The sequence below is a fragment of the Tupaia chinensis genome, unplaced genomic scaffold, assembly GCF_000334495.1.
Source record: "Tupaia chinensis unplaced genomic scaffold, TupChi_1.0 Scaffold143758_1, whole genome shotgun sequence".
NCBI lineage: Eukaryota > Metazoa > Chordata > Mammalia > Scandentia > Tupaiidae > Tupaia > Tupaia belangeri.
In genome coordinates, this window is record NW_006203607.1 from 591,668 (window position 1) to 607,876 (window position 16,209).

General features: G+C 45.4%; 1 protein-coding gene across 2 annotated transcripts in view; it reads left to right on the forward strand.

The window, feature by feature from the left end:
- The first annotated feature begins 175 nt into the window (after positions 1-175).
- HIVEP3 (HIVEP zinc finger 3) overlaps positions 176-16,209 on the forward strand; it is a 391,696-nt gene continuing 375,662 nt past the window's right edge. For both annotated transcript variants that reach the window (XM_027766902.1, XM_027766904.1), the window contains exon 1: positions 176-403. The gene's annotated coding sequence lies outside the window, so the exon portion shown is untranslated. The remainder of the gene's footprint in view (positions 404-16,209) is intronic.

Consider the following 16,209-nt stretch of genomic DNA (forward strand, 5'->3'; position numbering starts at 1 on the left):
GCAGGAATTCAAGAGGGATGCTTCTGTTTGGGTTCCTGATGGTGATTTATATTTATTCAGAGGAATAACAGAGGGTGGATCTGTTCCCGGTGCGAGCGGCGCGAGCATGCTCACAAACAGCCGACTCTCCCATTATCCAACTGCCTAGTTTGGTGCTTCAATGTACATGGATGTTCCGTGTGCATATGTGTGTATACAAACACGCATGCATGCCTGGATGGACATACATATGCACAGGTTATTTTTTAAGGACAATTCCTTCAATAAGGTCTTTACCCCTTACTTGAAACAGGTGTTCATGAAAAAAATGCACAAAATCCCGACTGGCCGGAATAATTCATGAAGAAGGGGCTGGATCGTGGGTCCGAGAACACAGGACCAGTTTGCCATCCCAAGGCCGAAGGTAGGGGACTCTGGGTTTTTATTCGGCGGACGGATTCCTCGCGCTGTATTTTACTGATTGTGGTTTTGCCTGAGGCCGCCCGGGAAAGTGCGAGAGCGAGCTGCGATTCCATTTTGTCGCTGCTGCCTTTCTTAGGCCAGGTGTCCAGGCGCCCCGGCGCAGGGGCTGGCTGGGGGGCGCTGCGCGGTGGCCGGTGCCTTCGGTGGGCAGAGCTCGCCGCTCGGCCTGGTGCTGGGGGAGCGGCGCGAGCCTGCGCCGCGCGCCTCAATCCCCGGGGGTGGCGGCGGCGGCGGCGGCGGCGTTGCTGGCGGCAGGGTTGTAACCCTGTGCGCGCCGCGCTGCTGCGCTCGCTCCTGCTGCCTGGCCCGACCGTGCTGGGTACCCGCGCACAGGGATCCGGCTCCTAATGAGCCTCAGCTGTCTGGCTCGGGGTTCGCGCCCTGCACCTGCGTTTTCCTCTGCCTCCCTGGCTGTGGCTCCGGGATCGCTCAGCGGGCTCCCGTGGTCTCTCTTGCCTGCTTGGTTGAGAATGAGATTCCCGTGATGCTGGGAGCCAGGACAGAGGGAGAACTTTCCCTTCTCCCCTTAATCCCAGCCCCTGAAGATGTCCCCAAATCACCACCACTCCCCAACAAAACTCAACAAAAGTAAACAAAGTCCTGTTCTGCTGGGGAGTCTTGACTTGTTAGCAAAGCGGGTGCACCCTCCAAGTTCTGCCTCACGTTTCACCACCTCTTAAAATGAGAATACTGGTGGTGCCGAGCGACCCTGATGAAGTTGTCCAGGCTGCCTAAGGGTTCCTGAGTGTGGCAGATAATCTGGGCTCCGGGATGACCGGACAGGAGGAGGGCAGGGTGGAGGACTCCTAGGTCAGGTGTTGGTTTCCTGTGGCTGGTTTGGTTTGGTTTGTTGTGGTTTGGCAAGACTGCCGCTGTGGTTCGGCCGCCTTTGAACTTTGGGGACAGTGGTTGCAAGAATAGGGTTTGTGGGTCTGGTTGCTTCATGAGCAGCACCCTGGCCCTTTTTGGGCTGTGCACCCTTAAGTTTCTGGCAGCCTTGGCATAGTCCTCTCAGCTGCCAGCACCCCCCCCCCCACCACCACCACCCAGATTCATGGAGTGCTTTGGGTTTGCTGACACCGGCTTGCTTCTGCGTGCCGGGGGCGGAGGAGGGTGGGAAGGGGAGAAGGAGGTGTTGCTGCACTGATCTCCAGGGGAATGTTCCCCAGCCTGCGTTTGTGTGGTTATGTAACCCCAGCTAATGATCAGACGGTGTGAGCGGCGGGACTGGAGAAGTTGGGTGCTACAGTTGTTTAAGATGTCTTTACGTAATTCTGTGTGCTCTGGGGACAGGGAGAGTGTGGGCACAATGAGGAACCATTTGAACCCCTTGATTGTCATGGGTCCCATCTAGGACATGGCGGCTTTGGGGTGTTCTTGATCTAGCTGGTCGTGGCTTGTCTGAATTTTCATTTGGTAATTTCATCCCTCCTGGACCATTGGAGAGGATTGGACTTACTCCGGCTGGGCCGAGGTTCCTAACTCAGCCCAGAAAATGCATCCTGAATCTAGGGTGACTGCTCAGCCCCCAGCTGTTCCTCATGCTTCCCATGGAGCGGCCCACGTGGGGAAGTTCCTGCCTCTCTAGAGAGTCAGTTTTGCTCCTGGGTGAGGCTGTGCTGTGGGGCCGAAGCATAGATCTCAGTACTGGCTGTGCTGTTCGACGTACGCTCTTTACAGCTGCGAAGGCACGGCCAGGCTGGAGGGCCTTTACATCCTTGTATTAAAAATATGGCAAGTTTCTGGGACCAGCAGTTAGCGTAATGGCTATGTCGCTGGACTCCCATGTAGTCGACCGCAGTTCGCGTCCCGGACCCGGCGGCTTAAACTCACGCCGGATGTGTGTGCGTGTGTGCCCAAGATCCCGAGAGGAGAATGGAGGAGAAGGGATTGTGGCGTGGCCATCCCCCCTGGGGGGTGATTTCTCGCTTTCTATCTCTCTGTCTCTCTCTGTCTTTCTGGCGAGCGCATGTGCCCTTTCAAAAAACAAAAAAAAAATATGGCAAGTTTCTTTGCCAGGTAGAAGAGCTGTCCCACTGAGATGTCTGCAGGCGGGTGGGGGGTATGACACTTAGCTCTCTCTCATTCCTCCCCACTCTGTCTAGTGAAGGCCCCCACGGGACACAGAATAGTTACCATGGGGCACTCTTATCACATCCCTGAGCCCCTCAGCCTAGGGCTGCTGGCAGATTTGCTAATTTGATGGCAAAGTCTGGCCCTCATGGCTAAGATTTTTGTGATCTTCAGTGGCTCAGTGGATTTGCTCTAAGGGCCACCTTCTCACGTGTGCGCTGTGTGTGAGGATCGAGATGCGCCCAGCTGGTGCTGCTGCTGAGCTGTCTCCGTCCTGTGTCTTGGCAGCGGCCACCCTCCTTGGAGTGGAGAAGTGCATGCCGCCTTGGGATCTTGTCGGGTGAGCCATTGAGGCCTTTAGTGTGTGAAAGGTGCAGGCCAGAAGGGCATCCAGTCTGAAGTCCTGGCAGATTCCACGACCTGTCTGGATGGAAGATAAAGCTGAGAAAGCTGTGTGACCCCTGGGCGGCTTTTAACTCATCTCTCACTTCCTGCTCTGTGAGCTCCCTGAAGTCTTTCAGATTCTTTTCTGCCCTCCATGCTGCTCACCAAGGAGGCCCTGCCCTGCTGTTCATTCTGTTTCCCAGGGAGTCACAGCATGTGTCCAGTCTGTCGATGCACTGGCAGGCAGGGCAGGAAACATGGCCCCGTGGCCAGGCAGAGTTGGCCTTCGGGCCCACACTTGGCCAAAGCCCTTGACTGATTCATCTCACAAAATAGGTATAACTCTCATAGCCTTACCAAATCTGCCAAAATATCTTGAAGAAGAAAATGGGATTGGCTAAAAAAGTCAGGTGGTCTGTCGCTGGTGGATGCTACCGCAGTCATCTGGAACTACGTGATCTCCTATACCCAGTAGGGATCAGAATACTAGACCAGGAGAGAGGTCATATGTCCGTGAGCTGCAGTTCGTGGACTTGAGCATTGGAGAAAGCATCAGACCCTCTTTCAGGACTCTGCATTTACTTAAAGTTCTAAGAGCCTTGGATACTAGTTTGCTAAATTCACCTAGCAAATTGGAAGAGGGTCACCAGGCATCCGTAAGAAATAATAGTAGTATAGGAAATAGAAAAACTAAAAAATAAATAAATAAAATTTAAAAGGCACAAACATTCAAAGTGTGAGAGTCTATGACTATTAAAAAAATTTTTTTAAAGTGATTTTTGCCACAGGGTTCATGTGCTCCCTGGAGAGACGGAGAGACAGAAAGCGAGAAATCACCCTCCAGGGGGGATGGCCATGCCTCAATCCCTTCTCCTCCATTCTCCTTTTGGGATTTTGGGCACGCATGCACACATGCCCAGTGTGAGTTTTAAGCCACCGGGTCTGGGACCTGAACCATGGTTGACTATGTGGGAGTCCAGTGATGTAACCATTACACCATCTGCTGGTCCTAACTATTTAAATATTTAATATAAGCAATGTGATGAAATTTCATATATTTCGGTGGGTCTTCAGGACTCCCTTTGGATGCTCACAGTGACACACATGTATCAAGAACAGTTTAAATTTATACTTCGTGTGTCCACTTTTAAAAAAAGGCATGAGAACCTGAAGCATATGCCCAATGGTTTTTTTCCTCACATGATAATTAGGAGTGGCTATCCAGGGTAACGGAGGCTGGAAGTTTCTGGACAGCTAAGCTCTTACTGATCAAAATGATCCGCCATACTGATGAACATAACTGAAAAGTTTATGACCTTTTGTTGCGACGTGGCAGGGAACTATTATGCTGCTATTAGTATTGCTTATGCTCTAACATTTGATACTACAGAAAGTGCTAAGGAGGAAACACGTGACCCTCAGCCTGTCTGGTTGTGATCAGGAGATAACACTGAGAGACTGTCCGACTCGGAGACTTTAGCACTGGAGTTGGAGGACACCTGACAGTAGAGAAGATGGAACAGGATACGGGGCCCTTGTGGCCATCCGATTCTTCCGCCTTTTAGGGAGTGTGGACTTGCCACGACCAGTGTGGTGTGTCAGAAACACCAAGTGCCAGATGTCCTGGCTGCAGCCTCCTGCTAAGTGACGGAGTTAACTCACTTCAGACGTGCTCACCACTGAGGATTCTGAGTCACCCGAGCAGTGCTCAGCTCGCCCTGACCTTCTGCCGATTTAGTCCGTTACAGTTTTCTCAAAAAAATGGCTGCGAGGGGGAACCAGCAGTTAGCATAATGGCTATGTCTCTGGACTCCCACGTAGTTGACCGTGGTTCACATCCCGGACCCGGTGACTTAAAACTCACGCCGGGCGCGTGTGCATGCATGCCCAAGATCCCGAGATGAGAATGGAGGAGAAGGGATTGCGGCGTGACCATCCCCCTGGGGGGCGATTTCTTGCTTTCTGTCTCTATGTCTCTCTCTGTCTGGCGAGCTCACGCACCCTATAGCGAAAATCTCTCCAAAAAAAAAAAAAAAATGGCTGCGAAAATAAAATGAGAGGAAAGTGAACACATATTTTTTTATAGGGTATTTTTGAAATTCAGTAAATAATGTAGAAAATGTGAAGACTAATTAAAAGCAAATGAAGAGGGACCAGCAGATGGTGGAATGGTTATGTTGCTGGACTCCTCCCGATGTGGTTTGTGTCCCGGACTCCGTGGCTTAATACTCATACCAGGCCTGTGTGTGTGTGTGTGTGTGTGTGCCCAAAAATCCCAAGAGGGGAGTGGAGGAGAAGGGATTGTGGCCTGGCCATCCTCCCTGGGGGAGGCGATTTCTTGCTTTCTGTCTCTCTGGCGAGTACATGTGCCCTATAGCAAAAATCTCACTTTAAAAAGATGTATGTCAATTCATTGTTTTGATAACTTAAGTAAATTCATTTTTAAAAAGTTATTTACTGATTGAGACAGTGAGAGAGAGGGAGAAAGCAATAAGGGGAGAAAAAGATGACTACCCCCAACAGGGTCCCCACCCCGGGATCCTCCCAGTCTCGGCCAGCCTGGGCCACAGGCACACACGTGCATGCCAGGCGTGTGCAGGAACCCCACACCCTCCCTTGTGGCTGCAGTTGCATTACCACTGTGCCAATATTGAATTCTTCCTGGCCTCTAAAGACATGTTTAAACTTGCTAAAAGAAACTGTCAATAATGGGTCATTGACTATAACCAGAAATGCCTAGAACCATCCAAAGATCCCATGGGTATGAGCAAAGGGATACTGTTGTAGTCAGTTGGAGAAAAGGGTATCCCCTGAAATCCCAGGAGGTGTGGAAAGTGGAGCAGAAAGAGGGGTTGGTGGTGGGACGTGACTGGACCACCCTGACCACCCTGCCCAGAGAGCTGCCCTGCTGAGAGGGTCACAGTTGGAAATCTGTGTTTTGGAGGCAGGGCTGTGGGGGTGGGCGCTTCCATGGATGGAAGCCATGGTACACGCGTGTTGCGACTCCACCCTTGTTTACCACATGTTACAAAAGCTGCACCTGGAATTCCTGTGGGAGAAGAAGAGTGCAGTTCTTCCACGTGTGTGGTAGGGAGGATCTGAGAACGCCTCTCCAATTTGGGGAGAGAAGTCAGGGAAAAACAGAGAAGTTAGTCTCAGGAATCTCAGGATCTTGCTGAGCATCCACGGACCCTTGAATTGGAGTTCAGGGTCAACTTTTAAAAAATTAGTTATGTATGCATAACTAGTAGCTGAAGAAAAGCAGATGAAGAAAAAAACCAGTGTTATAAATACACACTATATCTTACTGAGTCTCTGACATGAATTTTAGACTCTACAGTCAGTCATTGGATTCCCAGACTTGGCTAGCTGCTCAACTGACTTTTAAGACCAGGGAAGCACTGATAAGAATAAAGTGATGTAATTTCAACAGAAGAATTCTGGAAACCTCAATAAGGATTCAATACAGTTGAACCTTGACATCGCAACCAAAATACATCACAAGGCCTTGTTGGATCCCCATACTTGCGAAGGCAGAAATATTTGCATAGGTTCTTGACTTTTCCTTCAGAATCAGTTTTCAGTGCGGAGAGGAGAAATTCTTACGAGTATTCATAGGCCACCTATTATTTGTCTTTTCAACTTGCACTGGAGAAAATAAAGTTCTCTCCCTTTTCAAGAGTTTGTTTCCCTGGTGGCATCTTAGGATGGGGTGGCTGGGCCTTCCAGAAGCTTCCACTTTAGCTAAGTGACTCACACTTGTTCTGTAGCTTTGTAATGCACAGTTCACATTTGTCCTTTCAGAAAACAGATAAATTGCCCTGTGGTGTGGATATTAGGGATTGTTCACAAATAACTGAAGAAGTGAATGTCAAATTTAAAAATACCAAGCATTTGCTGGGATTGCCAAAAAACTGCACACATGTGCAAGCTCCCAAACTCCCCCCACTCCCTGGCCCTCAACATGTACTTAATACACTGTTACAAACTTCCCCTGACTGTCAGCAGATCTTGATGAGGGGCGTCAGGCACGTGCGGCTGAAGCACTTGGTAACAAACATAAAACAAGAATGTTCCCTCCCACCCCCGAAATCTAAGCAAGAGAAACAGAATGCAATTATTTGCTTCATGCCCTCATTTTAAAGATTTCAAAATTTGAGATTTCAGGAGATGAAAAAAGAAGATATCTCTATGATTATGATTGTATTAAATAGAGGAGCCAGAGAAAATATTCTCTGGAGCTTGGGCCTTGCTGTACCTGACTGGAGAGGTTCTTGCCAGAATGTTTCTGAAGTGATTTGGGGAGAAGCTTTGAGAATTTTAAGTAGGTTTAAGAGCATCATCTTTGCCCAGCAACTAGGAAAAATGCAGCAAGAACCACAGCAATGTGTTATGAGAGTTTCCTATTAAAATTTTCTGTATGTCTTTTTTAAAAAATAATTTTAGTGACTAGACACTAGATACTAAAAAAACACTAGATACTTATAAAATGTATTTAAGGATCTAAGGAATAATAATATGACCAGCACTTACACATTCACCAGTCAATTGGAGAAAAACAATGTTACTCTTACCCTTGAAATCCCCTGGGTACTTCCCTCCATTCTCCATCCCCGCCTTTCTGAGACATCACCATTTTCTAGACACCTCTGAGTCATTTCCCCATGCTTTTCTTTATTGTCTTCTCTTCTACTTGTAGCCCTAAAAATATATTGTGTAGATGTGTATGTTTGTGAACTTCACATAAATGGTGTCAGACTGTGTTCTTTTATTTTCATGTTTGTATTTAGCCCATGCATACCAGTGAGGCTGCCATGGCTTACAAACAAGTAAAATATTTCTGTATCTGTTGGTAGATTGCAGATTGCTACTCATCTGACCTTTCCTGAGTGCTCCCACGATACCTCTGGAAGTCCTCTCTGCCTTCCTAAAAGAATTATACCTGGCATAGCAGTATGTGTGTGTGTGTGTGTGTGTGTGTGTATGTATCGGTTGCTCTGTAGCTGGGATCCCTTCTGACTGGTCAGCCCCTGTGCCAATTGGCTTTTAAATACTTTCCTCCCTGATTCATTCAGATTGTTGAATATAGCTGAAATTTCCCACTTTTCGGAACTGCAATACGCCACTGAGTACCTATATGGCCGTCTATGTGTCTTCTACTATTAACGGACACTTAGTTTCAGTTCTTTGCTATTGTAAATAGTGCCTATGTCAACATTTTTGTTCAAGTCCTCTGTTTAACGTGTATATAAGGTTGCTTAGGGATTACAGAGTAGTAGATTTACTGGTCATAGACTATGAGCATTTTCAATGCTATTAGACTAGCGCACAAGTAATTTCTATGATATGAATTTTACCTCAGTACAAATTTTATTTCCAACGTGTTTAACCAGTTTCTATATCCAGCTGTGTTGTATAATTGTTCCCATTGCTCTGTGTCCTTGCTAACAGTTTCTTTTTAGAGTGTTGTCAGACATTTTTGCCTATTTTGTGGGTAACAGTATTTTATCGGGTTTTGATTTTTACATATTTGATTACTAAAGAGGTTTGGCATGTTTATATATGCTGTTAGTTTTTTTCATGGGGAAAGTATCTCTTCAAGTTCTTTGCCCAATTATTTAATACTTGGGTAGTTTACATTTTTTAATTTGTTTGTGGGAGTTCTTTATATATGAGGCTATTTCTTAGTGTCACAGATGCCTTCTTCTAATTTATAGTATTTTTCAGGTTCTATTTTAGTAGCTCTAGAGTGGCAGAAATTCTTAGTTTTTCTGTAATAAAAATTTATCAATCTTTCCTTTATCATGAACATTTTATGTTTTTTTAAGGATATTCATCCTAAGGGCAATACATCTTCTCATATAATCTAAAAATTTTAGTTTTGCCTTTCATGTTCAACATTTTCTCTTGAGAATGATGTTCTCTATAGATTTGATATTCTTTATCAGGACAAGAAACTATGTTTCTTCTGTAATTTGTGAAGAGTTTTGTTTTTCCATGTTTATTGTAGCATTATTCACAATTGCTAAAACATGGAATCAACCCAAATGTCCCAAACAGATGAGGGATTAAAAAAAAATGTGGCCCATGTAGTTATGGAATACTACGCTACCATAAAAAGGTGAGACCCTGACTTGGATGAATATGGAAGATTTAATGCTAAACATAAAGGAAGTCAGACTATGAAAGAGAGGCATCGTATGTCCCACGCAATATGTACTGAATGTCTGCGCTCTGTACTAGAAACTGAAAGGCTGGAAGGTATGATAGTAGGGAGGCCAACTGTAGATAGATACTAGGGACTAGAAGGGGATTGTTAATGTGGGGCTGAGGGAGGGGATCAGGGAGAAAAACAAAACATTTAATAGACACGAAAAGGAAAAGTTATCTGTTAATGATAATGCATATGGTAATGCCTTTGAGTTGACTGATCTGCTCAGTATTCATGCTGGGAGAAACTATGTTGTACACTGTAAAGATGTATTGTGATCAAGTGTAAGTAAAATAATACATTTTAAAAAATAAATAAAATCCTTCGACACAGGAACTCCCCTTTTGAGGACAAATCTTTATCTGTCCTCAGAAAGTTTGTATGAGACTAGAATTCTTTCTTCCCTAAAGACTTTTAACCTCTGATTTAGTTTTCTTGGTAGTTAGTGAGTATTTAATTTTTTCCCTTCAATCAATTTTGATTAGTTAGATTTTTCTAGGAATTTGTCCATTTCATTAAAGTTTTCAAAATTTTTGCTATGAGGTAATTGACATTCTACTTTTATTTTTGAAAGCTCTATGGCATCTGTGGCTATGTCCCCCTTCCCATCTGTAAAACTATCGTGCCTTTTTAAAATTTAGTTTCTTTTTTTTTTCCTATAAGCAAGGGGAGGGACCCCCATTGTGATCGCCCCCTCATTTCAGCCAGCCCCAGATAATGGGCACGTGTGTACCCAGTGTGTTCAAGGAAGTCTCTGGGCTTGAATTAAACATTTCCTGTGTGGGGCCAGAAGGTGACAGGGAGGTTAAGGTGCTGTGGGATCCCACGTGGCTTACTGCACGGTTCAAGTGCAGGACTCTGCTGCTTGAAAATAACACTGAGCACATCGGTGCGCATACCCAAAATCTCAAGAGGAGAATAAAAGGGAAGGGATTGTGCAAGGCCATCCCTTCTGGGGAGTGATTTCTCTTTCTCTCTCTCTCCCTTTCTCTCTGTCTCTCCCGAGCAAGCACACATGCCCTATAAAAAAAAATCTGAAGAGAGAGAGAGAGAGAGAGAGGGAGAGAGAGAGAGAGAGGGAGAGAGAGAGAGAGAGGACTTTCCTGCAGCCTTGCTGCACCAGTGTCTGGCCCCAAAACAATTATGTGTCATGTATTTTTTTATTGAGCAGTTTTTCAGAATTTGTCAGTGTTATTACTGTTGTAAAGAACAAATTGGCGATCCTCTCTATCATGTTTTATTTATTTATTTATTTGGAGAGACTTTTGCTATAGGGCACGTGCGCTCACCAGAAAGACAGAGAGAGACAGAGAGACAGAAAGTGAGAAATCATCTCCCGGGGGGATGGCCACGCCCCATGCCCTTCTCCTCCCCTCTCCTCTTGGGATCTTGGGCACGCACACACATGTACTGGGTGTGAGTTTAAGCCACTGGGTCCAGGACTCGAACCGTAGTCGGCTACATGGCAGTTCAGCAATCATCTGTTTTATATTTTGCAAATTTATGTACTAATTTTATTTTCTTCTTCTAACTTTAGGTTTGAGCTTTTGTTCTCTTATAACTTGTTAATTTCAATTTTTGAAACAATTTTCAGACTTTCACCTGTTGAACATTACAAACTATACATTTCCATTCTGACTTAGCACACATTTTTTCATATGTGATAATTGTATATAATTTGGCTCTAAGTATTTCATAATTTCCATTATGAGTATTCTTTGACTTGTGTATTCTTTATAGCAGTGTTTCTTAACTTTCAAACTCTGGGTATTTGCTTTTCTTACTATCTTTTCGTTACTGATTCTAACTTAATCAAATCATAATTGACCAACATTGCTTGATACCCAACGTCTTAAATTTATTGAGGTTTATTTTAAGGTACAATATAAGATCAGTTTTCATAATCTTTTATGGGCACTACCACCGTTAGACGTAGTGTCCTATGTAACTCCATTCGATTAAGCTTCTTAATTGGCTGGTTCAAATCTTTTACATCTTGACTGATTTTTGTCTGCTTGCTCAATCAATTACTGAGAAAAGTACATTAAGATCTCCCACTATGATTGTGGATTTTTTCTATTTCTTCTTCAGGCCTGTCAATTTTTGTTTTATATGTTTTGAGCATTTGTTATTAGGTACCAGTTAGTTTAGAATTGTTTTCTCTTTTCTCCTTCTGGTGTGTTCCAGCGAAACTTGTTTCTTTAGTAATTCTTTTAAGTCTTAACATCTATTCTGGTTAATATTCAAACAACTCTACCAACTTTGTTTTTGTTTAGTGTTTTTTTTTTTTTTTTTTGACAGAGCCCAAAGTACCTTTTTTTTTTTTATCATTTTCTTTAGTGAGGGTCTACTGGTGATGACCTCTCTTGTTTTGTTTGCTTGAAAAATACACTAAGTTCCCTCTTATTTTTGAGAAATATTTTTGCATTCTGAGTTGTTGGTTTTCTCTCCAACAAATGAGCATACTATCGCTGGGAGTTGAGAGAGGCAGTCTCAGACAACTGAGTGCTTTTAGTACCTCAACCCCAGACAGAGTTAGTCTTCCGATAGGAAGGTCCATAATTCCACAGCAAATTCAGATGGAAAAAATAATGGTAGCACGAAGGTAGAACTCTGACCAAATTTAGGAGTTCTGGGAATTTAGTGGGTAAGAGACCCTCTAATGTTTTGCATCATTGCCTCTGAGATCTGTCAGTCTCCTCTTTCCTTTGAGAGTAGCCGTCTTTCCTCTCTGGCTGCTCTTACATGATTTTTGCCTTTGGTGTTCTGCAGTTTCACAAAGCATATCTAGGTGTATATTTCCTTCTGTTTTTCATACTTTTATTCATTGGAGTTCCTGGATATTTGTAATAGTATTTTTATCAGCTATGGGAAACTCTCACCCTGTCGTCTTTTCCCATGGTGCCAGAAAGTCACAGCTCAAGGTCACTTTGTTTGGCAAATACCCTCACACTGGCTCCAGGGCTTGGCTCCTGTTGTGGGTTCCAGCTATTAGTTAGTTTTTGCTCACCAAATATTTCTTATTAACATGCCAGGTTGTTAGTCATTTAGAAAGATGCTTTTCCATAGTATCCAGTTTTCTTAATTGTTTACAGTAGAGCTGGCTACATACCGAATCCACCAGAATGTTGGAAGTAAAGTCTACAGTCTAATACCGTAATAAGTCGTAATCCTTGCTAACCACAAAGGCTCTGCCAAGTCCATCGACAGAATGTGCATATCCACACGTATCCATTACGGTGGTCGCCCTTTTCCACAATTTGCTCAATAGACATAATGACGTGTTCTTAGTAATACAACAAGTAAGGATTCCTTCTGGGGTAAGATAGATTAGTTGGTGCTAATGGGTGGAGTATGCATGTTTTAAACCTTGGCAAGTGTCTTGCCAGCACAGAAGTGAGTGATATTGAGTAGATAATAGTTTAGCCTTTAAATGCAAAAATATATCAGCTGCTAGGGAGTTAAATCTCCTTTCTTGGTAAATTGGCAGGGTTGATGGATTTTTGGCTGATTTTTCAGTTTCACACTGTGCTGGCAGAATATTTCTCCTGGAGGTGGCATTTTTCCCAAACTTGGAACAGAATGAGTTGGGGTTAGAGATGGCCTCTTACTTACTAGATGCCCAGAATCCCTCAATTTGTTCTACCTTCATGCTACCATTATCTTTTCATCCTGAATTTGCCTTGGGATTATGGATCTCACCATTGGAGGACTGTTTTGGGTTAAGGTAGTAAAAGCACTCAATTCTCTGAGACTGCCTCTCTCAACTCCCAGCAAACAGGACTTGCACGGCAGCTGGCATCCCCAGCCCCCCTTTCGCTGCCCAAATGTCTGGGTTGTACTTGGCTGAACTCAACTTCCATGATTCTTGGCTTAGGGACTTTGTAACTCTCTTGTCCAAGGGGGCCGTGGCTATTGGTGATTCGGGTGCACTCCCAGGCAGGTGGGCCCTGCTGCTCACTTCCTGGTGTATGTTCTAGGCAAAGGGTAGTAGGGTCATCATTGTCCCCTGTCCTTCCTGTGAGCCTTCCTAGTGGTGGAGTGTAGCAGATGGACGTTCCAACTGCCATGAGCCTCCTGCAGGCCCAGGGGAGGGAACTATGCCAGTCTCGTGCACCGTCCTCATTCCTCCTGCCTCCTTGCGCTGTTAACTTTTCTGTTCATTTCTCACCCAGCAAGGGCGGGGACACTCTGGATTGTGGGTGCTGTCTTACGAGCCATATGGGCACGGGCGAGGGAAGAGTTCCTTCTTTTCCTCCATTCTTGCTAGGGTTTAGTCATGGGGGCACTGGTTGGGGAAAGGGTTCCCTTTCTCCCATGCTTCCCCATGTTTATGATGCTTTGAGTTTATTTTGCTGTTACCTTAGAGCAGTCTGGTGTTTATTTCCCCTGGTCTCTCCACCTCTCTTTCTCCCCTGTGTAGCCCTTCATATTCGCCTCCATCCCCAAATGTCTCAGGGTCACTAGGAAGAAACTTTTTTTTTTTCTTGGACAGAGACAAATGACCTCTTTCCTACCCAGGGCCGAATAGTTCTTGGAACAGGACTTCTTCTTTTTCTTCTAATATATGCATACTTTCTACCTGGGTGGCAGAAGTCACAGAGGGGCCCAGTGAAAGCCTTGCAGGCTTGTCAGCTTTCTCTGTGGGTCACTGGGCAGTTTTGCAGAACATCTGCCCTTCTGAGGTGTGCAGAGAACCAGTCTGCCTGAGTTCTGATCTTTTCTGCTAATTCATAGTGGCAGTTCTGGCAATGCATGCAGCTCGGAGGTCTGCACCCAGCTTGACTTGGAAAGGAGATGGTAGGCTTTTGGAAGAGAGCAAGAAGGAAGGGAAAAGGAAGAAAGAGGGGGAAGGATGGAGGAGTGGCGGAGGGAAAAGGAAAGGAAGAAGGGTAGGAAGGAAGAAGAAAAGAACAAAGAAGTCAAGGAAACAGAACATAACTTGCCCTCCTAGCTTCAGAGCCCAGCAGATCTCAGCTGGAACTGCATGGTATCAAGTCACTTTTTTTGGGGGGAGGGGGAGGTTTTTGCTATAGGGCACATGCGCTCGCCAGACAGACAGAGACAGAGAGACAGAAAGCGAGAAATCACCCTCCTGGCTCCCCCTGAGGGGATGGCCACGCTGCAATCCCTTCTCCTCCATTCTCCTCTCAGGATCTTGGGCACGCACGCACATGTGCCCGGCATGAGTTTTAAGCCACTGGGCCTGGGACGCGAACCACGGTCGGACTACGTGGGAGTCCAGCGACATAGCTATTATGCTAACTGCTGGTCCCTCAAGTCACTTTTGAAAGTGTTTTTTAAATTGAGTATAATTTATATATAACCAAATTCTGTTTTTTAGTGTACAATGCAGTGAGTTTTGACAAATGTCTACACCTGTGTGGACACCACCACAATCAAGATACAGTGCCTGCCCACCATCCTCTAAAGGTTCCTCGGGACCCCACTGCATTCAGTTCTTCCCTTCTACCCTTGTCCCCTAACAACCACTGATCCTTTTTCTAAAACTGGAGTTTTGCCTTTAAGTTTTTTCTTTTCTTAGAGATTTTTGCCTTCGGGTGTATGTGCTTACCAGAGAGAGAGGGAGAAAGAGACAGAGACAGTGAGAGGGAAAGTGAGAAATACTTCCTGGAGGTATGGCCATGCCACAATCCCTTCTCCTCCATTTTCTTCCTGGGATCTTGGACACACACACACATGCGCCAGCATGATTTTCAAGCCACTGGGTCCAGGACGTGAACCTTCGTCAGCCATGTGGGAGTCCAGTGATGTAACCACTACACCATCTGCTGGCCCCGAGTTTTGCCCTCTCTAGAGTTCCATTTAGATGGAATCATAAAACATGCACTGTTCTTGCTTCTGACTTCTTTCTCCTAGCATAATGCTACTGAGGTTCATCCACATTGTGAACATCAGCAATTCGCCCTTACATTGCTGCGTAGTGCCCCATTGCATGGATATGCCATAATTTGTTTATTGATTCACCTGTTATAGAATTTTGGGTTGTTTCCAAATGTTGGCTGTTGCAAGTGAGGCTTCCATGAGCGTGCACATACAGGTCTTCGTGTGTCCACATAGTTTCATTTCTCTTAAGTCCCCCAATCAAGTCTCTTTTGGAATTGCCCGTTTTATCTCTGTGCCTTTCGAACTGTTACTAGGTAGTCCCTTTTCTTTTCCTTCTTTCGAGTGAGCATCAGATAAGGGGACTCGTGCAGGTCCCTAGTAATCACTTCAACATTGGACTCTAATTGTCTGACAGCGTATTTGACACCCTGAGAGCATAGGGGTTGGGACCAGATTGCCAGGGTTCAAATCCCAACTCTGTTATACACTAGGTATATGACCTTGGGCAAGTTCCTTAACTTTCGTGTGCCTCAGTTTCCTCACCTACAAAATAGAGAGGGTAACGGTCCCATCTCCTGGGATTGTGAAATTAGATAGATAGATAGAGACGCGACTGGCCCGTCCTGAGTACCGCGTTGTGGACTGACGTGACAAGAAGGAGTATGAGTGTCGGATTTCCTTTTAGCATCCACGATGAGACTGCAATGGTTTCCGTCCACTGTTCTGATTTCCAGCAGCGGGCACTGAGCTCCTGCCAGACCACAGGTCCTGCCTTCACATCAGGCAGGCAGTGCTCTTTCTCCTTGCTGTCTACCAGCCCTCCTTCCAGCTGCGGTGCTAGCTGCCCCCTTTTACTGCTCGAGCTGAGGTTCTGTTTCCAGTCTCCTGAGTATCTACCACTCTTAGAAAAAACTTAAGCGGGGACCAGCAGATGGTGTAATGGTTACATCACGGGCCTTCCACATTGTCAACCATGGTTCAAGTCTCAGAACCAGCAGCTTAAAACTCATGGTAGGTATGTGGGCATCTGTGCCCAAAATCCCAAGAGGAGAATGAAGGAGAAGGGATTGTGGTGTGGCCATCCCCACCCCGGGAAATGAGCTCTCTCTTTCTGTCTCTCTGGCAAGCGCACACAACCTATAGCAAAAATCTGTCTAAAAAAAGAAAAAAACGTAAGTATAGGCGGTGAGGCATCTCTGTTGTTCGCCTTGTCCCAGTCCCTTCTCTTAGTT